A 20,592-nucleotide genomic window follows, 5' to 3' on the forward strand; every position below is an offset into this window, starting at 1 on the left:
GTACCATGCACATCCCGCTTTCCCATCCCCACCGCCGTTTCCCATCACCTATAGCCGAGCACGAGTGCCCGCAAAAAATATCGCCCTAACTTCACCATGAATGTTGCCGCGTGACGCAAAAAGGAGGGATGCAACATGAGGACTTCCCGGGAGGTCACCCATCCTAGTACTACTCTCGCCCAAGCACGCTTAACTTCGGAGTTCGATGGGATCCGGTGCTTTAGTGCTCGGTATGATCGCATCCGACATGTTCTTCACTCATTTTCCCTTATGCTTGCCCCTCCCGCTCCTTCTCTCCCCTATTTTGTACCATGCACATCCCGCTTTCCCATCCCCACCGCCGTTTCCCATCACCTATAGCCGAGCACGAGTGCCCGCAAAAATATCGCCCTAACTTCACCATGAATGTTGCCGCGTGACGCAAAAAGGAGGGATGCAACACGGGGACTTCCTCAGGAGGTCACCCATCCTAGTACTACTCTCGCCCAAGCACGCTTAACTTCGGAGTTCCGATGGGATCCGGTGCTTTAGTGCTGGTATGATCGCATCCGACATGTTCTTCACTCATTTTCCCTTATGCTTGCCCCTCCCGCTCCTTCTCTCCCTATTTTGTACCATGCACATCCCGCTTTCCCATCCCCACCGCCGTTTCCCATCACCTATAGCCGAGCACGAGTGCCCGCAAAAAATATCGCCCTAACTTCACCATGAATGTTGCCGCGTGACGCAAAAAGGAGGGATGCAACACGGGGACTTCCCAGGGGGTCACCCATCCTAGTACTACTCTCGCCCAAGCACGCTTAACTTCGGAGTTCCGATGGGATCCGGTGCTTTAGTGCCGGTATGATCGCATCCGACATGTTCTTCACTCATTTTCCCTTATGCTTGCCCCTCCCGCTCCTTCTCTCCCCTATTTTGTACCATGCACATCCCGCTTTCCCATCCCCACCGCCGTTTCCCATCACCTATGGCCGAGCACGAGTGCCCGCAAAAAATATCGCCCTAACTTCACCATGAATGTTGCCGCGTGACGCAAAAAGGAGGGATGCAACACGAGGACTTCCCAGGAGGTCACCCATCCTAGTACTACTCTCGCCCAAGCACGCTTAACTTCGGAGTTCTGATGGGATCCGGTGCTTTAGTGCTGGTATGATCACATCCGACATGTTCTTCACTCATTTTCCCTTACTAGATGACCCGTTGCGCTATCGCGCAATGGCAGAATCTGAACATAATTTAAACCATAAGTGTTTTAGCTTATTTTAGTAGATGCATCTGTTATGAACTTTTGATATGATCCATTCACATAATCCATGGTGAACTTTGTAAGGCAACAATGACCAAACCAAAATAAACAATAAATCTCCGTAGTTAAAAAAAACCCAAGGGAAATATTCATTTGCAAGAGCATAAAACTTAGCATTAGAAATCTTGTTCTGAAGATCCTAAATAGTGTTTTTGATATGTTTGTAACCGCAGCCCTAAACTAAATAATCACATGATTGTGTGAATAGAGCAAGAACAGAAAATAAATATTAGCTTATAATATCCCAAAATTTGGAACCAATACACTCTAGGGAGTGAGTATGTTAACATGCCAACATACTATACAAGATGAAGCTGTAAAACAGGAGAACCAAGTTCATAAAAAAGAGATCGAACTCAATAAACAGAACTACCAGAGTGTGCATAGATTATATAGGCATTACATCCAATGACACTTACAATTATATAGCTGTTATATAGCAAGAAAAAAATAGATACATGTGATGTTCAGCTTGCCGCAACTATTTAAAATGACACAAACGGTAGTTGACCGCATATATAAAATCTGCAATACTTGCATAAATTATGTAACCAAGTTTCAAACAAACCATTTGAAATTTAATGCCTTCAAGACACACACAATTATAGTCACTCGTACCTTTGCAATGAGGCTCGCCGCATATCAACTCCAGCGAGGATCACATCGAAGGCGAATGTGTTGGCATGGATGCCCACGATGCCGTTGAGATGCCCGCCGTGGATGATGACACTCGGAGCTAAGAAATGGTTTAAGAAGAGAACTCGCACCTCACGAAGTCGATTATCTTCGACACCAAAAATCATTTCAGCTCATACATCATCTAAATATTTAACCGTCAACTCGCACTAAAAATGCCATGTTAGAACCAATATACTCGAACTCGGACCTCTCGCGTAATGAGGGCAAGCAGTAGGCTGCAGCTCCGTGTGCAAGTATCTTAGAACACGCGCGATGATGAGCGCAATATTCACCCTCCCGGGCCAAGATAGCCAACACCATTCCTGAAATCCAAATTTCAGAGGTTTTCAACATAGGGATAACTATTACTATCGATGCAGAAGAGAGACTAAGTGCGTAGATAATTAGTAAGATTTTATTATCACTTCAAATAGACTTATTTGAGTTAAACATAAGAAATTTTTCCTAGAGAATATGATTGTAGAACCAAAACGAGTATAAACCAAGACTCGAACTAGTATTACTTATATCTTGTATAGTTTCTATTTCGGGTGCAAGTCGTCAAGTGTGAAGCAAGACATTGCAGTAAGTACACCACAATATAAAGTATGTCTTTAAAAATGACACAAAGATGCAAATTTTTGAGTAAACAATTATCTCGTTAAAAATGTTGGTGATGCATTTTCATGTGAAACAACAAGAACCAAGGAGTGTCTCGTAGGGTGAATTAACTACTCGGCATGTGTATCCGTTGATCGTTGCTACGGTAATCCCGGAGCCGTTAACGACAAGCACGACATCGCACGGCATCCATCACGATCACATTGCACATCGCTTGGTCCACGTCGGAGAAAACACAATGTAGATGACCGTAGCGCTAGGCGGAGCAGCCTGTGGCGTCTAGCAGCACGAGCACTCGGGCAGTAGCGATGACCCGTTGGCAGAATCAAGCCAGGACTTAAGCTGTAAATTTTACCTTTTCTTGTTGAGATTCACTCGGGTGATTTTAAGTCACAAACATGCATAGTAAGAACATAATAAGAACAAATGATTTAATCATCGCCATCTAAGTGCAACATAAATCATCCAACTACAAAAATATTGGGATACATGATAACAATTGTATTGAATGGGAGGTGTATAAAAGGTTGAATATTGAGTACATAGAAGACGAAATGATGCTTATTTTGTAGTATAATCTGATGGCCATGCTTTATAGCAGAATTCAGCTTCGCCTAAATGAATTAATTGGCACATGTCCGAAATTTTAGGCCCATGCATTGATCATTTTATCAGACGATGTATTATCGGATCTCGTGGAAATATGATACTACATCGAGAACATAGTGGAAATAAAAGTAATATGAAGTTACTTCTTTCTTTACTCTTTAGCCCTTGACATATGAAAAATAAAAGGTAAAAAAACAGAGTGGAAATAATCCACACTATTATCAGATCTCAGGGAAATATGATACTACATCATTAACAGAGTGGAAATAATCCACACTATTATCAGTGTACATTAGCTAGGGAAAAATTCAAGGTAAACATGATATCAGTACAAAATGATAGCAGTCACCATCTTAAAAGTACTATTTTGATTTTTGCAACTTGAGTCGACCATTTTAATTTCAAAACTGTAATGATAATTAAAGAGATGTAAATGAAGAAGTGAAAGAAGTGTGAGAATAGTAATTAGGCACCACAACAGCACAAAAATATAACATGTAAATAGCCCAGCCATTTTAAGGAAATATAGAATCTATATAGCAAGAAGTGAAGAAAAATAGGTAGGCATATATTGCAACTATCTGTGTAGATGACCCGTTGCGCCACTGGAACAAATGGCTAAAGCAAAACAGTATTCAGGCCATAAGATTTACCTTAGGAACCAAGTCTAACGCTATATTTGCATCAAAAATTTATCAGTGGTCTTAGATTAGTTAGGCATATGACAATAGGAAAACATAAATGGTATTTAAACTTAACTTTAGGTAGGCGATTAGAATAATGAATGAAATTGAGCTTGAGGTTACTTAATATATCCATGCAAAGAAGAAAATGAAGTCTTCTCTTCCTATAATATTAACCAAAGTCCACAAACCTGGAGTTCATCAATACTCAACTGATACCACAAAATTGAGCTTAACATTTATAAACTCAGGAAATATGGGTGAAAATAATGACAGAATACACATCTCTATTGTTGCATCAATACTTTGCTTCAACCTAATTTAATGGGTACATTACAGCATTGCTCTACTTGTATGCCGGCCAAGCAGACCTTATGCTGGGAGCAGAGAGCAATGTCATTTTAGTTGGCCTTTGACCTAAAGAAGCTCACCGGCCATCGACACTACAACCACTATGGGTACTGTCGACTGGCCTAATCTTTACTTGATTTACCTGCAAGGAATGACTGCAAAACCGAGTGAGACAGTGTCGAGGTAGTCACCGAACCCGGCAATTTACGTATCAGGCGCAATCATGAATCATGAATTATCGTGACGTGACTCAATAGCCCACACTACTATCCATGGCTTATTCTTCAATCGGAAACAAAGCCTCAGTAAATTACATGTATAATTGACAACAGTTCCACGTATTCCATCATTGTAACCATACTTCCTATTTTGGGAAGCCTACCCAAAAACAATTTGAAGCTGTAAAAATGGAGTGCATTGAATATGATCCAGCTCGAGGGAGAAAAAATATATAAGTGTGCATGCACAAACCGTAAGTAAATGCAGTTGTTCTGAACTTATTATATGATCCATTCACATAATAAAGGGTGCAATTTGTACGGCAACAATGACTTATAATCTCAAAAGTATCTGAATAGAGCAGGATCAATATTGTTACAACATCCAAATATGATATGCATACCATCCTTTGACTCTCAAGAAACCCCTTCATAGCCAGATGGTTAGCATCTCATGTTCTTTTATTCATCCCCCAGAGCTTCCTCCTTGGTGCTCTATACAATTGAATCGGCTACAACATTGATCTTGAGCATACATAAGGGTATGTACAATTGAACCGGCCACAACATGGATCTTGAGCATACATAAGAGGTCAGTTCATCCTCCCCACAGGCTGTAATTCCTAGTTTCTCACTTTTCCTTACATGAGCCGAAATTCCGAAAGCCAGAGAACCACTGCACAAAGGAAAAATAGCCTGATTCAAACTCATAAGCAATTGTTGCACACAAAAACATGATGCTATTCAGGGTTGCATTCAACAGGACAACTAACCCACAATTCGAATAGTTATTAAAATGAAATCAAATTAGATTTTTTGGAAATTGCACGACATATTTTCCATTCAGTTTTTTGGAGGTATTTAAACTCAGAAAAATCCTTTTCCAATCACCACTTGACCAGAAATAACAAGAACAGGCATAAAAACAAGGCAACAGAATAAGACACAAGCATTGATTAAAAATATAGTTGACGCTATGAACACTGAATTGAAACGGAACTCGGAAGCTACAATGTAGAAACCCCTAAGATTTAGAGCCCATGGACCTCACATCATAATGAGGCCATTTGGTAGGGAAACTCACAAAAAAGGTTTTGGGGCTCAACTCGTGTGAGGGATCCATTAGGCTGTTCATTGGCTGCTATATCTCAATGAATGTTGCATGCCCTTGAGCCGACAGTACTACATCTCAATGAAGGAGGCGTCTCAGCGAGAGGAAATGAGAAGGAAGATGAGTGGGTAACCATAAGTCAAATTTCACACTCGGGGAATCATGTAGACGAAAAATTAGTGTGTACAAATACCGCAACAAGAAAAGGGGGAAGATGAACCGCTAGCTCCACATAAACACTTCCGCACTCGCTAATCGAATTGTATTATAAAATGGCAACCATTTCTAAATTCTTACTAATCAAGGTGCACTTGAGAGACACAGCACTGGAGGAAACAGAAGGACAAGAGTGCATTGAGACCGTGGGAAACCAACGAAGGCAAGCAAAACACAATTCTAGCTTATGGACTGGAAGGAACAGGGAACCAAATAGAGGGCCTTCGAATGCTCTCCTCCAACAGCAACTCTGAAGAACCATGCAGGAATAATAACAGAGCAAGGAAAGAAGCCACCGATGAATAATAAATAGAGAATTAAACATGGAACTAATAAAAAGAGGAGGCTTGCGCACCGAGTATAAGTGATCATTCTTCCAGACCTAACCTCCAAATGCATGCAACTAACCTCCAAATGCTAGCAGCTCATAGGGACCAGCTATATTATTTTCTCGTACATGGATATACATACAAACCATGGATGGCAAGTATCATGCAGCAAGAGGTTCATCATAGGAGTCCTAAGCAATCTATTTTATGAACACAGAAAAAACTCAATTATGGTTTCAGTGGCACCACATGTAGACCTCGGCCACCTCTACATCTCTCAAAAGATCCCAAATGGTATCTGTGATGATACAGGTTAGTGAGCAAGTATCCTGAATCATTGCAGATTCATCAGGTTGTACTCGTAATTATTTACGTGTTATTGCTGACTGAGAAAAACCATACCATTGCTCATCTTGAGCAGCAAATCTAAAAGATCAGCATTTGGACAATCCCTTATCATGACCGCATCGATATAGCCATCCGAGGCAGGCATGAAACGGATGCTTCGCAGATCGTCGCCAATTCATCATGTAAACCGAACCTGAAATAAATCAATAAGAACTTGTTACTCGAATTGTGTGAGGCATTAGTTTCCAAAGATTTCAAGTCGCTGAGGAAAATACATAAGAGTCTAGATCCTCCAAAACTACTAACGCCAAAACACATAAGAGTCTATATCCTACCAAAGCAAGCAACCCAATATATCAACCAAAACTACTAACACCATAGAACCACTAACCAACCTGGAACCCAGGACATGAAGAAATAGTAACCAGTAACAGGGAAGAAGCATCCCAGCCGTGCCATTCCATGCTTGCTCGTTTAGGAAAACACCCGACAGGGATTGGAGCCTAGAAGAAGGGAATGGGGTACCTAGAGGCTGGAGCGGGCTGCCGCAAAGGCATGACGAGTGCAGGCCCTAGGCCTGCAACCTCCACGGTGCTAGGCATGCAACCTCGACGGCGCCACCTCCAACATCCGCCCTCCTCACATAGCACTCGGAAGTCGCACGCATGCGGGAGCCGCCGCTCGTATGCACCTTCTCCGGTCTCGAAAACCCATAGGCCCTCCTAGGTCGCCGGCCTCTCGCGCATCGCTCCGTATCGGGTGCGCGCTCCCTCCACCTCTCGTTTCCGCGTCCGTACGCCGGCGCAGCAGCGTCCAGCTATCGCCGTCGCAGCGTCCGGCCACCGCCGCCGCTCGGCGCTCCCTAGTAGCAGCCGTCCATCCCGACGTAGCCACAGCCCGCAACCGGTCCCTATTCCAGCTGCGCAGTGTATGACCTTCTCGGCGCGGGCCGCCGGCCAGCACCGGGGACTCCACCGGCGCACCTCCGCCTTCCTCCGAGACACCCTCCTGCAGCGCCACTCCCGCTTTGCCTCTTCCATCGTTCCTCCCGCATCCTCTCCCAACACGGCGGGGAGCTTCGATGAAGGTGTCACCCTCCAGGGTGCTCGTGGCGGATATTCCTCAAATGCAAATATTTTCGCTCTTAGTGCTTTATGAAACAAGAGGAGTTCAGATCTAGAATGGAGAAGATCTGCACACATATTGGCCTTATTGATAAATCTTTCTTCTCTTCTTCCGCAGACCTGCGGACAAAAACATATCAATACACAATTAAAAGTTAGATTGCTAGAGGGCGGGGTTGTCAAGCACGCAACTTAAAAAATTACGATTTTTTTTTTAATATCTTACAGCAGTTCGCATTGGGTTAAGGTCAGCATTGCATGATACCATCAGATAACCAATGTTCCCATAAATTTCCTGGAAGACAGTGACAACAATAAACCATTATCACAAGACAGTGACAACAATAAACCATTATCACAAGACCTAATGAGTCTGATACTGCTGGGAGGAGATCAAACATTACGTCTATCTAATTACTTATACATGAGGATAATGAACTGGGGAAGGTGAACAGTATCTATTGCTATAGAGCTATTTTCAACTGATCCGCTCCGTAAGGCTAATTTCAAGCTAAAGAAAGAAGCAAGTAAAGGATTATTCATTAGAAAAACATAATGTAATATAATTTGAAACACCACTCTGTAGTGACTACTTTTTATCCCAGACTATGTTGAAAATAATACTGAATTTAGAATGATTGAATCTCACAAACCCCCAAAGTAACTTGCAGGAAAGAATAATAATAAATTACATGACAAATACATGGGGTAATTAGAGAGTAGACTTTTCTTTGGGAGAGCAGCTTTTAGTATTCAGCATGATTCTTCACGAGAGCTTGTACTGCTGTAGAATTTTGCTCTATACGACGAATATAAGATGAACTGAATGACATACGAAATGAGGTGTCATATTTTAACAGAAAAACTGTTGTCTAGCTCACCTTAATAAAGTATTGTTACATAACAAGATCAAAGCACTCCAAACTTAGATAAGTAAATACGCATCGATTGTGGGTACCTTGCGTAAGACCCCATGGACTGAACCGCTGCAGCCTACACGAGCATACAACATCAAGAGACATAATCCAAACCAAATTAAGCAACCTCCATGTAAAATAAGAAATAGCAAGCTACATGAAGACAAGTGACAACAATAAACCATTATCACAAGACCTAATGAGTCCGATATCGCTGAGAGGAGATCAAACATTACTCAAGTTTATCTAATTACTTATACATGAGGATAATGAACTGGGAAGGTGAACAGTACTCGTTGCTATAGAGCTATTTTCAACCGATCTGCTAAGGCTAATTTCAAGTCTGAAGAAAGAAGCAAGTAAAGGATTATTCATTAGAAAAACATAATGTATATAATTTGAAACACCACTCTGTAGTGACTACTTTTTATCCCGGACTATGTTGAAAATAATACTGAATTTAGAATGATTGAATCTCACAAAACCCCAAAGTAACTTGCGTAAAAGAATAATAATAAATTACATGACAAATACATGGGGTAATTAGAAAGTAGACTTTTCTTTGGGAGAGCAGCTTTTAGTATTCAGCATGATTCTTCGAGAGAGCTTGTACTTGTACTGCTGTAGAATTTTGCTCCATACGACGAATACAAGATGAACAGAACGACATACGAAAATGAGGTGTCATATTTTAACGTAAAAACTGTTGTCTAGCTCACCTTAATAAAGTATTGTTACATAACAAGATCAAAGCACTCCAAACTTAGATAAGTAAATACTGCAGCGATTGTGGGTACCTTGCGAAGACCCCATGGACTGAACCGCTGCAGCTACACGAAAGCATACAACATCAAGCGACATAATCCAAACCAAATTAAGCAACCTCCATGTAAAATAAGAAATAGCAAGCTACATGAAAAATAAAAATCATTGGTAGGTTCTCCTGGCCCAATTACCGGTGATCATGCATGGAACTGCAACCATGGGAGAGGATCTCAAAGATCCATCCGCTATTCTCCTCTTGGGCTTTTCCGCCAAAGTTCCCCGCAGATGAAGGAACGAATGGTGGTAAGCTATTGGGGGTACAAAGCCGGCAATAGGATCTACTGAGTTTGACGTCAACGGTGTAGAACGACGAGGTCATCGAGAGGTCGACAGCCTGGAGCGACGGCCGACGAGGACCGGTGTGGCAGGAACCAACTTGGATGATGACGATATCATCGAGAGTTCAGCGCTGAACATGGTAGCAACCTGAAATCATCTCACTCTCTATTTAAACTGAATAATCTTGAGAAAACAAAGACAGTAAGATAATATCGAAACTTATGTTTAAAGTGCATTCCTCTTACGCTATGTCTATTACTATATAGAGATTCTTCAGTGTACATGTCAAATACAAGTATGAGTATATTATATCTTCCAACGGCACTTGGATGCCAAAAAACGAAATCAAAACATAAGATGATTTATGTTGATCCATGAGTGGCTCTGGAATTTCAATTTCTTGTTCTCTCGAACCACTTCATATCTTTTTCAATGCTAGCTGAATGTTCTAGGCCACTTGAAGAGGGTGGCCAAATAAGCTAATACAGTGTTCTTTTGTGTTCATTATCGTGTCCGTCACACATTTTGGAAGTATCCTGAAGCTCTATTAAAAAAAACATTTGTAATTAGTAGAAGTGCCCTCTCAATGCTCACATGTTATAGCTTTGTTACATGCAGGTTATGTTCAGTCCGTAGATTCCTTTAGTTGAAACTCCGCAACCGCTTGTTTAATAAGTTCGTAACAGTATCCATTACTCGGCAACACTCATCGTTTCCTTTGCCGTCGCTATTTTTTCAAGCAGATTAGCATCAAGGAGATGGTCCGCTTCACCTTCAACGAGAGAAGAGCTGCAAACTGGTGCTATTTTTTCAAGCGGATTAGCATCAAGGAGATGGTCCGGTTCAACAAGAGAGGGTGCCATTCGATGGGCTGTAATAATCGGCCAACTGCAGGAGTGGGACTACGCGTGGAGATCCCAACGCAGCCACTCCCAGTGGGGCTTCGCTCAACGCTGCCCGCCAACGAGGTTCCTCTTGATGCTCTCGCCAGACGCTGGTACTAACGAGAGAGATCATGAGCAAGGAAATAACGAAAGGAAGGGATTGAGAGTTGAGAGAAGCCTCACCTTGCGTCATCTGCATCGCTCTGCCGCTCCCGGCCACCGAGCTCGATCCGCCACCAAATCCCGTCCTCCGCGCCGCGCCCGTCGCCTTGGGTCGCCCCTCCGCGGATCCGCCCGCGCCGGCCCGTCTCCAGCCGCGCTCGCCGCCGCCGCCGCGGAACCGCCCCGCGCCAGCCCGTCTCCGGCCGAGGCGGCGGCTGATTGGGAAGGAAGAGAGGAGGCCGGGATTGGGGGAGAGGAGAGAGGGCACGGGATTGGGAGGAGAGGACGAGGCTTGCGGTAGGTTAGGTTTTCACCGGCTTCCATTTTCTCGAGCCACACGACTCTGGACGCCCACCGTCGCAAACAAGTGGTCCCACTCAAGAACGGACCCAGACGTCATACACCCTCAACGAGCAGCGGCGGGTGAGAAAAACATCACTGAATCGGACGGCTGTAGGTAAAAGTGGGAACCAGAATTTACTGTGCGGGTGAAACGGACGGATCAGATCGATTTGCCCCTCTCAGACCCCCTGGATGGCTGGGTAGTCTTTCAACATTTATAGGAAGAATGCTTGCCCCTCCCGCTCCTTCTCTCCCCTATTTTGTACCATGCACATCCCGCTTTCCCATCCCCACCGCCGTTTCCCATCACCTATGGCCGAGCACGAGTGCCCGCAAAAAATATCGCCCTAACTTCACCATGAATGTTGCCGCGTGACGCAAAAAGGAGGGATGCAACACGAGGACTTCCCAGGAGGTCACCCGTCCTAGTACTACTCTCGCCCAAGCACGCTTAACTTCGGAGTTCTGATGGGATCCGGTGCTTTAGTGCTCGGTATGATCGCATCCGACATGTTCTTCACTCATTTTCCCTTATGCTTGCCCCTCCCGCTCCTTCTCTCCCCTATTTTGTACCATGCACATCCCGCTTTCCCATCCCCACCGCCGTTTCCCATCACCTATAGCCGAGCACGAGTGCCCGCAAAAAAATATCGCCCTAACTTCACCATGAATGTTGCCGCGTGACGCAAAAAGGAGGGATGCAACACGAGGACTTCCCAGGAGGTCACCCATCCTAGTACTACTCTCGCCCAAGCACGCTTAACTTCGGAGTTCGATGGGATCCGGTGCTTTAGTGCTGGTATGATCGCATCCGACATGTTCTTCACTCATTTTCCCTTATGCTTGCCCCTCCCGCTCCTTCTCTCCCCTATTTTGTACCATGCACATCCCGCTTTCCCATCCCCACCGCCGTTTCCCATCACCTATAGCCGAGCACGAGTGCCCGCAAAAAATATCGCCCTAACTTCACCATGAATGTTGCCGCGTGACGCAAAAAGGAGGGATGCAACACGAGGACTCCCCAGGAGGTCACCCATCCTAGTACTACTCTCGCCCAAGCACGCTTAACTTCGGAGATTGATGGGATCCGGTGCTTTAGTGCTGGTATGATCGCATCCGACATGTTCTTCACTCATTTTCCCTTATGCTTGCCCCTCCCGCTCCTTCTCTCCCCTATTTTGTACCATGCACATCCCGCTTTCCCATCCCCACCGCCGTTTCCCATCACCTATAGCCGAGCACGAGTGCCCGCAAAAAAATATCGCCCTAACTTCACCATGAATGTTGCCGCGTGACGCAAAAAGGAGGGATGCAACACGAGGACTTCCCAGGAGGTCACCCATCCTAGTACTACTCTCGCCCAAGCACGCTTAACTTCGGAGTTCGATGGGATCCGGTGCTTTAGTGCCGGTATGATCGCATCCGACATGTTCTTCACTCATTTTCCCTTATGCTTGCCCCTCCCGCTCCTTCTCTCCCCTATTTTGTACCATGCACATCCCGCTTTCCCATCCCCACCGCCGTTTCCCATCACCTATAGCCGAGCACGAGTGCCCGCAAAAAAATATCGCCCTAACTTCACCATGAATGTTGCCGCGTGACGCAAAAAGGAGGGATGCAACACGAGGACTCCCCGGAGGTCACCCATCCTAGTACTACTCTCGCCCAAGCACGCTTAACTTCGGAGTTCCGATGGGATCCGGTGCTTTAGTGCTGGTATGATCGCATCCGACATGTTCTTCACTCATTTTCCCTTATGCTTGCCCCTCCCGCTCCTTCTCTCCCCTATTTTGTACCATGCACATCCCGCTTTCCCATCCCCACCGCCGTTTCCCATCACCTATAGCCGAGCACGAGTGCCCGCAAAAAAATATCGCCCTAACTTCACCATGAATGTTGCCGCGTGACGCAAAAAGGAGGGATGCAACAAGAGGACTTCCCAGGAGGTCACCCATCCTAGTACTACTCTCGCCCAAGCACGCTTAACTTCGGAGTTCGGATGGGATCCGGTGCTTTAGTGCTGGTATGATCGCATCCGACATGTTCTTCACTCATTTTCCCTTATGCTTGCCCCTCCCGCTCCTTCTCTCCCCTATTTTGTACCATGCACATCCCGCTTTCCCATCCCCACCGCCGTTTCCCATCACCTATAGCCGAGCACGAGTGCCCGCAAAAAATATCGCCCTAACTTCACCATGAATGTTGCCGCGTGACGCAAAAAGGAGGGATGCAACACGAGGACTTCCCGAGAGGTCACCCATCCTAGTACTACTCTCGCCCAAGCACGCTTAACTTCGGAGTTCGATGGGATCCGGTGCTTTAGTGCTGGTATGATCGCATCCGACATGTTCTTCACTCATTTTCCCTTATGCTTGCCCCTCCCGCTCCTTCTCTCCCCTATTTTGTACCATGCACATCCCGCTTTCCCATCCCCACCGCCGTTTCCCATCACCTATAGCCGAGCACGAGTGCCCGCAAAAAAATATCGCCCTAACTTCACCATGAATGTTGCCGCGTGACGCAAAAAGGAGGGATGCAACACGAGGACTTCCCGGGAGGTCACCCATCCTAGTACTACTCTCGCCCAAGCACGCTTAACTTCGGAGTTCCGATGGGATCCGGTGCTTTAGTGCCTGGTATGATCGCATCCGACATGTTCTTGACTCATTTTCCCTTATGCTTGCCCCTCCCGCTCCTTCTCTCCCCTATTTTGTACCATGCACATCCCGCTTTCCCATCCCCACCGCCGTTTCCCATCACCTATGGCCGAGCACGAGTGCCCGCAAAAAATATCGCCCTAACTTCACCATGAATGTTGCCGCGTGACGCAAAAAGGAGGGATGCAACACGAGGACTTCCCGGGAGGTCACCCATCCTAGTACTACTCTCGCCCAAGCACGCTTAACTTCGGAGTTCTGATGGGATCCGGTGCTTTAGTGCTGGTATGATCGCATCCGACATGTTCTTCACTCATTTTCCCTTATGCTTGCCCCTCCCGCTCCTTCTCTCCCCTATTTTGTACCATGCACATCCCGCTTTCCCATCCCCACCGCCGTTTCCCATCACCTATGGCCGAGCACGAGTGCCCGCAAAAAAATATCGCCCTAACTTCACCATGAATGTTGCCGCGTGACGCAAAAAGGAGGGATGCAACACGAGGACTTCCCAGGAGGTCACCCATCCTAGTACTACTCTCGCCCAAGCACGCTTAACTTCGGAGTTCCGATGGGATCCGGTGCTTTAGTGCTGGTATGATCGCATCCGACATGTTCTTCACTCATTTTCCCTTATGCTTGCCCCTCCCGCTCCTTCTCTCCCCTATTTTGTACCATGCACATCCCGCTTTCCCATCCCCACCGCCGTTTCCCATCACCTATGGCCGAGCACGAGTGCCCGCAAAAAATATCGCCCTAACTTCACCATGAATGTTGCCGCGTGACGCAAAAAGGAGGGATGCAACACGAGGACTCCCCAGGAGGTCACCCATCCTAGTACTACTCTCGCCCAAGCACGCTTAACTTCGGAGTTCTGATGGGATCCGGTGCTTTAGTGCTGGTATGATCGCATCCGACATGTTCTTCACTCATTTTCCCTTATGCTTGCCCCTCCCGCTCCTTCTCTCCCCTATTTTGTACCATGCACATCCCGCTTTCCCATCCCCACCGCCGTTTCCCATCACCTATAGGCGAGCACGAGTGCCCGCAAAAAAATATCGCCCTAACTTCACCATGAATGTTGCCGCGTGACGCAAAAAGGAGGGATGCAACACGAGGACTTCCCGGAGGTCACCCATCCTAGTACTACTCTCGCCCAAGCACGCTTAACTTCGGAGTTCGATGGGATCCGGTGCTTTAGTGCTGGTATGATCGCATCCGACATGTTCTTCACTCATTTTCCCTTATGCTTGCCCCTCCCGCTCCTTCTCTCCCCTATTTTGTACCATGCACATCCCGCTTTCCCATCCCCACCGCCGTTTCCCATCACCTATAGCCGAGCACGAGTGCCCGCAAAAAAATATCGCCCTAACTTCACCATGAATGTTGCCGCGTGACGCAAAAAGGAGGGATGCAACACGAGGACTTCCCGGAGGTCACCCATCCTAGTACTACTCTCGCCCAAGCACGCTTAACTTCGGAGTTCGATGGGATCCGGTGCTTTAGTGCTGGTATGATCGCATCCGACATGTTCTTCACTCATTTTCCCTTATGCTTGCCCCTCCCGCTCCTTCTCTCCCCTATTTTGTACCATGCACATCCCGCTTTCCCATCCCCACCGCCGTTTCCCATCACCTATAGCCGAGCACGAGTGCCCGCAAAAGAATATCGCCCTAACTTCACCATGAATGTTGCCGCGTGACGCAAAAAGGAGGGATGCAACACGAGGACTTCCCGAGAGGTCACCCATCCTAGTACTACTCTCGCCCAAGCACGCTTAACTTCGGAGTTCGATGGGATCCGGTGCTTTAGTGCTGGTATGATCGCATCCGACATGTTCTTCACTCATTTTCCCTTATGCTTGCCCCTCCCGCTCCTTCTCTCCCCTATTTTGTACCATGCACATCCCGCTTTCCCATCCCCACCGCCGTTTCCCATCACCTATAGCCGAGCACGAGTGCCCGCAAAAGAATATCGCCCTAACTTCACCATGAATGTTGCCGCGTGACGCAAAAAGGAGGGATGCAACACGAGGACTTCCCAGGAGGTCACCCATCCTAGTACTACTCTCGCCCAAGCACGCTTAACTTCGGAGTTCTGATGGGATCCGGTGCTTTAGTGCTGGTATGATCGCATCCAACATGTTCTTCACTCATTTTCCCTTATGCTTGCCCCTCCCGCTCCTTCTCTCCCCTATTTTGTACCATGCACATCCCGCTTTCCCATCCCCACCGCCGTTTCCCATCACCTATAGCCGAGCACGAGTGCCCGCAAAAAATATCGCCCTAACTTCACCATGAATGTTGCCGCGTGACGCAAAAGGAGGGATGCAACACGAGGACTTCCCAGGAGGTCACCCATCCTAGTACTACTCTCGCCCAAGCACGCTTAACTTCGGAGTTCCGATGGGATCCGGTGCTTTAGTGCTGGTATGATCGCATCCGACATGTTCTTCACTCATTTTCCCTTATGCTTGCCCCTCCCGCTCCTTCTCTCCCCTATTTTGTACCATGCACATCCCGCTTTCCCATCCCCACCGCCGTTTCCCATCACCTATAGCCGAGCACGAGTGCCCGCAAAAGAATATCGCCCTAACTTCACCATGAATGTTGCCGCGTGACGCAAAAAGGAGGGATGCAACACGAGGACTTCCCGGGAGGTCACCCATCCTAGTACTACTCTCGCCCAAGCACGCTTAACTTCGGAGTTCCGATGGGATCCGGTGCTTTAGTGCTGGTATGATCGCATCCGACATGTTCTTCACTCATTTTCCCTTATGCTTGCCCCTCCCGCTCCTTCTCTCCCCTATTTTGTACCATGCACATCCCGCTTTCCCATCCCCACCGCCGTTTCCCATCACCTATAGCCGAGCACGAGTGCCCGCAAAAGAATATCGCCCTAACTTCACCATGAATGTTGCCGCGTGACGCAAAAAGGAGGGATGCAACACGAGGACTTCCCAGGAGGTCACCCATCCTAGTACTACTCTCGCCCAAGCACGCTTAACTTCGGAGTTCCGATGGGATCCGGTGCTTTAGTGCTCGGTATGATCGCATCCGACATGTTCTTCACTCATTTTCCCTTATGCTTGCCCCTCCCGCTCCTTCTCTCCCCTATTTTGTACCATGCACATCCCGCTTTCCCATCCCCACCGCCGTTTCCCATCACCTATAGCCGAGCACGAGTGCCCGCAAAAGAATATCGCCCTAACTTCACCATGAATGTTGCCGCGTGACGCAAAAAGGAGGGATGCAACACGAGGACTTCCCGGGAGGTCACCCATCCTAGTACTACTCTCGCCCAAGCACGCTTAACTTCGGAGTTCTGATGGGATCCGGTGCTTTAGTGCCGGTATGATCGCATCCGACATGTTCTTCACTCATTTTCCCTTATGCTTGCCCCTCCCGCTCCTTCTCTCCCCTATTTTGTACCATGCACATCCCGCTTTCCCATCCCCACCGCCGTTTCCCATCACCTATAGCCGAGCACGAGTGCCCGCAAAAGAATATCGCCCTAACTTCACCATGAATGTTGCCGCGTGACGCAAAAGGAGGGATGCAACACGCGGACTTCCGCGGAGGTCACCCATCCTAGTACTACTCTCGCCCAAGCACGCTTAACTTCGGAGTTCCGATGGGATCCGGTGCTTTAGTGCTGGTATGATCGCATCCGACATGTTCTTCACTCATTTTCCCTTATGCTTGCCCCTCCCGCTCCTTCTCTCCCCTATTTTGTACCATGCACATCCCGCTTTCCCATCCCCACCGCCGTTTCCCATCACCTATGGCCGAGCACGAGTGCCCGCAAAAAATATCGCCCTAACTTCACCATGAATGTTGCCGCGTGACGCAAAAAGGAGGGATGCAACACGAGGACTCCCCAGGAGGTCACCCATCCTAGTACTACTCTCGCCCAAGCACGCTTAACTTCGGAGTTCGATGGGATCCGGTGCTTTAGTGCCTGGTATGATCGCATCCGACATGTTCTTCACTCATTTTCCCTTATGCTTGCCCCTCCCGCTCCTTCTCTCCCCTATTTTGTACCATGCACATCCCGCTTTCCCATCCCCACCGCCGTTTCCCATCACCTATAGCCGAGCACGAGTGCCCGCAAAAAAATATCGCCCTAACTTCACCATGTATGTTGCCGCGTGACGCAAAAAGGAGGGATGCAACACGAGGACTTCCCGAGAGGTCACCCATCCTAGTACTACTCTCGCCCAAGCACGCTTAACTTCGGAGTTCGATGGGATCCGGTGCTTTAGTGCTCGGTATGATCGCATCCGACATGTTCTTCACTCATTTTCCCTTATGCTTGCCCCTCCCGCTCCTTCTCTCCCCTATTTTGTACCATGCACATCCCGCTTTCCCATCCCCACCGCCGTTTCCCATCACCTATAGCCGAGCACGAGTGCCCGCAAAAGAATATCGCCCTAACTTCACCATGAATGTTGCCGCGTGACGCAAAAAGGAGGGATGCAACACGAGGACTTCCCAAGAGGTCACCCATCCTAGTACTACTCTCGCCCAAGCACGCTTAACTTCGGAGTTCCGATGGGATCCGGTGCTTTAGTGCTGGTATGATCGCATCCGACATGTTCTTCACTCATTTTCCCTTATGCTTGCCCCTCCCGCTCCTTCTCTCCCCTATTTTTTACCATGCACATCCCGCTTTCCCATCCCCACCGCCGTTTCCCATCACCTATAGCCGAGCACGAGTGCCCGCAAAAGAATATCGCCCTAACTTCACCATGAATGTTGCCGCGTGACGCAAAAAGGAGGGATGCAACACGAGGACTTCCCAGGAGGTCACCCATCCTAGTACTACTCTCGCCCAAGCACGCTTAACTTCGGAGTTCTGATGGGATCCGGTGCTTTAGTGCTCGTATGATCGCATCCGACATGTTCTTCACTCATTTTCCCTTATGCTTGCCCCTCCCGCTCCTTCTCTCCCCTATTTTGTACCATGCACATCCCGCTTTCCCATCCCAACCGCCGTTTCCCATCACCTATAGCCGAGCACGAGTGCCCGCAAAAAATATCGCCCTAACTTCACCATGAATGTTGCCGCGTGACGCAAAAAGGAGGGATGCAACACGAGGACTTCCCAGAAGGTCACCCATCCTAGTACTACTCTCGCCCAAGCACGCTTAACTTCGGAGTTCCGATGGGATCCGGTGCTTTAGTGCTGGTATGATCGCATCCGACATGTTCTTCACTCATTTTCCCTTATGCTTGCCCCTCCCGCTCCTTCTCTCCCCTATTTTGTACCATGCACATCCCGCTTTCCCATCCCCACCGCCGTTTCCCATCACCTATAGCCGAGCACGAGTGCCCGCAAAAAATATCGCCCTAACTTCACCATGAATGTTGCCGCGTGACGCAAAAAGGAGGGATGCAACACGAGGACTTCCCAGAAGGTCACCCATCCTAGTACTACTCTCGCCCAAGCACGCTTAACTTCGAAGTTCTGATGGGATCCGGTGCTTTAGTGCTGGTATGATCGCATCCGACATGTTCTTCACTCATTTTCCCTTATGCTTGCCCCTCCCGCTCCTTCTCTCCCCTATTTTGTACCATGCACATCCCGCTTTCCCATCCCAACCGCCGTTTCCCATCACCTATAGCCGAGCACGAGTGCCCGCAAAAAATATCGCCCTAACTTCACCATGAATGTTGCCGCGTGACGCAAAAAGGAGGGATGCAACACGAGGACTTCCTGTGAGGTCACCCATCCTAGTACTACTCTCGCCCAAGCACGCTTAACTTCGGAGTTCTGATGGGATCCGGTGCTTTAGTGCTGGTATGATCGCATCCGACATGTTCTTCACTCATTTTCCCTTATGCTTGCCCCTCCCGCTCCTTCTCTCCCCTATTTTGTACCATGCACATCCCGCTTTCCCATCCCCACCGCCGTTTCCCATCACCTATAGCCGAGCACGAGTGCCCGCAAAAAATATCGCCCTAACTTCACCATGAATGTTGCCGCGTGACGCAAAAAGGAGGGATGCAACACGAGGACTTCCCAGAAGGTCACCCATCCTAGTACTACTCTCGCCCAAGCACGCTTAACTTCGGAGTTCCGATGGGATCCGGTGCTTTAGTGCCGGTATGATCGCATCCGACATGTTCTTCACTCATTTTCCCTTATGCTTGCCCCTCCCGCTCCTTCTCTCCCCTATTTTGTACCATGCACATCCCGCTTTCCCATCCCCACCGCCGTTTCCCATCACCTATAGCCGAGCACGAGTGCCCGCAAAAAATATCGCCCTAACTTCACCATGAATGTTGCCGCGTGACGCAAAAAGGAGGGATACAACACGAGGACTTCCCGAAGAGGTCACCCATCCTAGTACTACTCTCGCCCAAGCACGCTTAACTTCGGAGTTCTGATGGGATCCGGTGCTTTAGTGCTGGTATGATCGCATCCGACATGTTCTTCACTCATTTTCCCTTATGCTTGCCCCTCCCGCTCCTTCTCTCCCTATTTTGTACCATGCACATCCCGCTTTCCCATCCCCACCGCCGTTTCCTATCACCTATAGCCGAGCACGAGTGCCCGCAAAAAATATCGCCCTAACTTCACCATGAATGTTGCCGCGTGACGCAAAAAGGAGGGATGCAACACGAGGACTTCCCAGAAGGTCACCCATCCTAGTACTACTCTCGCCCAAGCACGCTTAACTTCGGAGTTCTGATGGGATCCGGTGCTTTAGTGCCGGTATGATCGCATCCGACATGTTCTTCACTCATTTTCCCTTATGCTTGCCCCTCCCGCTCCTTCTCTCCCCTATTTTGTACCATGCACATCCCGCTTTCCCATCCCCACCGCCGTTTCCCATCACCTATAGCCGAGCACGAGTGCCCGCAAAAAATATCGCCCTAACTTCACCATGAATGTTGCCGCGTGACGCAAAAAGAAGGGATGCAACACGA

General features: G+C 47.8%; 34 non-coding genes across 34 annotated transcripts; all 34 read right to left on the minus strand.

Moving 5' to 3' along the window:
• Window positions 1–125: 125 nt before the first annotated feature.
• On the minus strand, window positions 126–244 carry LOC124681038. Its single transcript, XR_006995684.1, has one exon. It is a non-coding gene; the product is annotated as a 5S ribosomal RNA (ribosomal RNA).
• Window positions 245–430: 186 nt separating this feature from the next.
• Window positions 431–550, minus strand: LOC124681030. Its single transcript, XR_006995677.1, has one exon. It is a non-coding gene; the product is annotated as a 5S ribosomal RNA (ribosomal RNA).
• A 186-nt stretch (window positions 551–736) lies between these two features.
• On the minus strand, window positions 737–855 carry LOC124681012. Its single transcript, XR_006995658.1, has one exon. It is a non-coding gene; the product is annotated as a 5S ribosomal RNA (ribosomal RNA).
• Window positions 856–1,042: 187 nt separating this feature from the next.
• On the minus strand, window positions 1,043–1,161 carry LOC124681039. Its single transcript, XR_006995685.1, has one exon. It is a non-coding gene; the product is annotated as a 5S ribosomal RNA (ribosomal RNA).
• A 10,229-nt stretch (window positions 1,162–11,390) lies between these two features.
• Window positions 11,391–11,510, minus strand: LOC124681023. Its single transcript, XR_006995669.1, has one exon. It is a non-coding gene; the product is annotated as a 5S ribosomal RNA (ribosomal RNA).
• Window positions 11,511–11,698: 188 nt separating this feature from the next.
• LOC124681019 lies at window positions 11,699–11,816 on the minus strand. The gene has a single exon (XR_006995665.1). It is a non-coding gene; the product is annotated as a 5S ribosomal RNA (ribosomal RNA).
• A 187-nt stretch (window positions 11,817–12,003) lies between these two features.
• LOC124681035 lies at window positions 12,004–12,121 on the minus strand. Its single transcript, XR_006995682.1, has one exon. It is a non-coding gene; the product is annotated as a 5S ribosomal RNA (ribosomal RNA).
• Window positions 12,122–12,309: 188 nt separating this feature from the next.
• Window positions 12,310–12,427, minus strand: LOC124681020. Its single transcript, XR_006995666.1, has one exon. It is a non-coding gene; the product is annotated as a 5S ribosomal RNA (ribosomal RNA).
• A 188-nt stretch (window positions 12,428–12,615) lies between these two features.
• On the minus strand, window positions 12,616–12,733 carry LOC124681022. The gene has a single exon (XR_006995668.1). It is a non-coding gene; the product is annotated as a 5S ribosomal RNA (ribosomal RNA).
• Window positions 12,734–12,921: 188 nt separating this feature from the next.
• LOC124681018 lies at window positions 12,922–13,040 on the minus strand. The gene has a single exon (XR_006995664.1). It is a non-coding gene; the product is annotated as a 5S ribosomal RNA (ribosomal RNA).
• A 187-nt stretch (window positions 13,041–13,227) lies between these two features.
• On the minus strand, window positions 13,228–13,345 carry LOC124681024. The gene has a single exon (XR_006995671.1). It is a non-coding gene; the product is annotated as a 5S ribosomal RNA (ribosomal RNA).
• Window positions 13,346–13,533: 188 nt separating this feature from the next.
• Window positions 13,534–13,653, minus strand: LOC124681027. Its single transcript, XR_006995673.1, has one exon. It is a non-coding gene; the product is annotated as a 5S ribosomal RNA (ribosomal RNA).
• Window positions 13,654–13,840: 187 nt separating this feature from the next.
• On the minus strand, window positions 13,841–13,959 carry LOC124681016. Its single transcript, XR_006995662.1, has one exon. It is a non-coding gene; the product is annotated as a 5S ribosomal RNA (ribosomal RNA).
• A 188-nt stretch (window positions 13,960–14,147) lies between these two features.
• Window positions 14,148–14,266, minus strand: LOC124681005. The gene has a single exon (XR_006995652.1). It is a non-coding gene; the product is annotated as a 5S ribosomal RNA (ribosomal RNA).
• Window positions 14,267–14,453: 187 nt separating this feature from the next.
• Window positions 14,454–14,572, minus strand: LOC124681013. The gene has a single exon (XR_006995659.1). It is a non-coding gene; the product is annotated as a 5S ribosomal RNA (ribosomal RNA).
• Window positions 14,573–14,760: 188 nt separating this feature from the next.
• On the minus strand, window positions 14,761–14,877 carry LOC124681032. Its single transcript, XR_006995679.1, has one exon. It is a non-coding gene; the product is annotated as a 5S ribosomal RNA (ribosomal RNA).
• Window positions 14,878–15,065: 188 nt separating this feature from the next.
• Window positions 15,066–15,182, minus strand: LOC124681033. Its single transcript, XR_006995680.1, has one exon. It is a non-coding gene; the product is annotated as a 5S ribosomal RNA (ribosomal RNA).
• Window positions 15,183–15,370: 188 nt separating this feature from the next.
• On the minus strand, window positions 15,371–15,488 carry LOC124681026. The gene has a single exon (XR_006995672.1). It is a non-coding gene; the product is annotated as a 5S ribosomal RNA (ribosomal RNA).
• A 188-nt stretch (window positions 15,489–15,676) lies between these two features.
• Window positions 15,677–15,795, minus strand: LOC124681004. Its single transcript, XR_006995651.1, has one exon. It is a non-coding gene; the product is annotated as a 5S ribosomal RNA (ribosomal RNA).
• Window positions 15,796–15,981: 186 nt separating this feature from the next.
• On the minus strand, window positions 15,982–16,100 carry LOC124681006. Its single transcript, XR_006995653.1, has one exon. It is a non-coding gene; the product is annotated as a 5S ribosomal RNA (ribosomal RNA).
• A 188-nt stretch (window positions 16,101–16,288) lies between these two features.
• Window positions 16,289–16,407, minus strand: LOC124681010. The gene has a single exon (XR_006995656.1). It is a non-coding gene; the product is annotated as a 5S ribosomal RNA (ribosomal RNA).
• A 188-nt stretch (window positions 16,408–16,595) lies between these two features.
• LOC124681021 lies at window positions 16,596–16,715 on the minus strand. The gene has a single exon (XR_006995667.1). It is a non-coding gene; the product is annotated as a 5S ribosomal RNA (ribosomal RNA).
• Window positions 16,716–16,903: 188 nt separating this feature from the next.
• On the minus strand, window positions 16,904–17,022 carry LOC124681040. The gene has a single exon (XR_006995686.1). It is a non-coding gene; the product is annotated as a 5S ribosomal RNA (ribosomal RNA).
• A 187-nt stretch (window positions 17,023–17,209) lies between these two features.
• LOC124681029 lies at window positions 17,210–17,328 on the minus strand. The gene has a single exon (XR_006995675.1). It is a non-coding gene; the product is annotated as a 5S ribosomal RNA (ribosomal RNA).
• A 187-nt stretch (window positions 17,329–17,515) lies between these two features.
• Window positions 17,516–17,634, minus strand: LOC124681037. Its single transcript, XR_006995683.1, has one exon. It is a non-coding gene; the product is annotated as a 5S ribosomal RNA (ribosomal RNA).
• A 188-nt stretch (window positions 17,635–17,822) lies between these two features.
• Window positions 17,823–17,941, minus strand: LOC124681034. The gene has a single exon (XR_006995681.1). It is a non-coding gene; the product is annotated as a 5S ribosomal RNA (ribosomal RNA).
• A 188-nt stretch (window positions 17,942–18,129) lies between these two features.
• LOC124681007 lies at window positions 18,130–18,248 on the minus strand. The gene has a single exon (XR_006995654.1). It is a non-coding gene; the product is annotated as a 5S ribosomal RNA (ribosomal RNA).
• Window positions 18,249–18,436: 188 nt separating this feature from the next.
• On the minus strand, window positions 18,437–18,555 carry LOC124681017. Its single transcript, XR_006995663.1, has one exon. It is a non-coding gene; the product is annotated as a 5S ribosomal RNA (ribosomal RNA).
• A 187-nt stretch (window positions 18,556–18,742) lies between these two features.
• Window positions 18,743–18,861, minus strand: LOC124681008. The gene has a single exon (XR_006995655.1). It is a non-coding gene; the product is annotated as a 5S ribosomal RNA (ribosomal RNA).
• Window positions 18,862–19,048: 187 nt separating this feature from the next.
• On the minus strand, window positions 19,049–19,167 carry LOC124681014. The gene has a single exon (XR_006995660.1). It is a non-coding gene; the product is annotated as a 5S ribosomal RNA (ribosomal RNA).
• Window positions 19,168–19,354: 187 nt separating this feature from the next.
• LOC124681015 lies at window positions 19,355–19,473 on the minus strand. The gene has a single exon (XR_006995661.1). It is a non-coding gene; the product is annotated as a 5S ribosomal RNA (ribosomal RNA).
• Window positions 19,474–19,660: 187 nt separating this feature from the next.
• On the minus strand, window positions 19,661–19,779 carry LOC124681011. The gene has a single exon (XR_006995657.1). It is a non-coding gene; the product is annotated as a 5S ribosomal RNA (ribosomal RNA).
• A 187-nt stretch (window positions 19,780–19,966) lies between these two features.
• Window positions 19,967–20,086, minus strand: LOC124681031. The gene has a single exon (XR_006995678.1). It is a non-coding gene; the product is annotated as a 5S ribosomal RNA (ribosomal RNA).
• A 186-nt stretch (window positions 20,087–20,272) lies between these two features.
• Window positions 20,273–20,391, minus strand: LOC124681028. Its single transcript, XR_006995674.1, has one exon. It is a non-coding gene; the product is annotated as a 5S ribosomal RNA (ribosomal RNA).
• Between the last annotated feature and the right edge of the window lie 201 nt (window positions 20,392–20,592).

This window comes from Lolium rigidum, unplaced genomic scaffold (assembly GCF_022539505.1).
Source record: "Lolium rigidum isolate FL_2022 unplaced genomic scaffold, APGP_CSIRO_Lrig_0.1 contig_32604_1, whole genome shotgun sequence".
NCBI lineage: Eukaryota > Viridiplantae > Streptophyta > Magnoliopsida > Poales > Poaceae > Lolium > Lolium rigidum.